The following is a 1,633-nucleotide window of genomic DNA, read 5'->3' on the forward strand; positions in this document are numbered from 1 at the left end:
GAAAGAGGGGTTACGTCAATGGGGGGAGGCCTGGCAGGGGTGTGGGAGGTGAAGGTGGGGTGAGTGGAGGAAGCAGGATCAATGTGGCAGATACCAGAGCTATGCTGGAAGCAGAGGGAGGTTCCTCAGAGGGTGCGGCTGGCAAAATTCCCTTGTAATGCAAAAATATGGATAGAAGACAAATAAAAGAAGGGTCTGAAAAGGAGAGCAAGAGCTGAAGCCAGAAGGCAACGCAAGTGGGAAAGCATGGACCTGAGGAAAGCCAGGAAGCAGTGAGGGTTGGAGCGTGCTGAGGCACTGAGCGCATCAGGGCGGGAACCCGCTGCCTGGCTGGCATTACAAAGCACTTGACTTCTCCTTGACACCGTGAGAAGGATGTGACCGAGCAACCAGGGAGGACATGGTGTCCTGCCTGAGGGCTGAGCAATAACCCCTGTGCCTCTGCAGAGCTCTCCTGGATCGGGCAGCAGGCAAACCAACTCTCCAGGAGTTATGTTTCCACCCTCCTCTGCCAGACTCTCCTGGGGATGGGGATGTTCACCAGACAACCAGTTCCATCCAAATATCTGGTGGGTCCTGGGCAGGGAAAGCCCAAAGCATGGCAGCAAAGAAGGGATGCAGTCTGGAAGGGACGATCAGAGAGCGCATCTGTCTGAGCTGCCTGGACAGACAGCAGAAAGGGAGCCCAGCGTTCCCCAGCCCCCTTCGTGCCCTTTGTGCTCTCCAAACTTCTCTGATCTTAATTTTCCTTTGATCAAACCGTACTTGGCAAAATACATTGTTTAATGACAATTCAGCCACCGATCACTTTGAAGGTACCACTGTTTTGCCAACCAGAAGGGAAATGTTCTTTCAGCTATTTCAATATATTACAAATAACCTTGCAAATACCCATGTTGACAGACACACACTGAGAGAGACAGCTAGGCAGACAAACAATTTGATTCCCTAGCTAAAACAACCGGGAAAAAAAAAAATAAAGAATCTCATAATCCCTGGTAACATGGGGAAAAAAAAAAATTCCAGCTTCATTCACAATCAGCAGAACCACTACATGAAATACTTGTCTGGAAACAGCAGAGCTGTAGTACGTTGGCTCCTTGAGAAGGCACAAGCATGCAGCCTGGAGGCGAAAGGTGCCCATTTTTCCCTGCTAAGGGAAGACAGACAGAAGGATTATTTTTTTTCCTCAGCCATTTCCAAAGTGGCAAGAACCAGGCATCGTACCAGCCCTCCAGTAACACAGGGACAGGAAACATACGGCACGACCAAAATACACCGCAACTTCTCCCCTGCATTTTCCATCCCATTAACGACTATTGATTCCAGGTGGGGAAGCAAAGGAGATCTTGTGGGACTCACACCTGCTGTCCCAACCTGCTTCACCCAGTGACAGCAAAGCGCTGACAAGGGAAACTTTCCAACCCTTTGGCTGAAGGTACAGGGTGGGGGGCACCTGCGTCACCCCCAGCCCAGGGCCAGGGCTGGCTAAACCCGAGAGGAGAAATAGAATAGAATAGAGAAGAGGAGAACAGGATATAGAGGAAAGGAGAAATAGACTAGAATATAGAATATAGGAGAGGAGAATAGGATACAGAGAAGAGGTACTCCCCACACCATCACCCCTGTCCCC

This window comes from Antrostomus carolinensis, unplaced genomic scaffold, assembly GCF_000700745.2.
Source record: "Antrostomus carolinensis isolate BGI_N321 unplaced genomic scaffold, ASM70074v2 scaffold9727, whole genome shotgun sequence".
Taxonomy (NCBI): domain Eukaryota; kingdom Metazoa; phylum Chordata; class Aves; order Caprimulgiformes; family Caprimulgidae; genus Antrostomus; species Antrostomus carolinensis.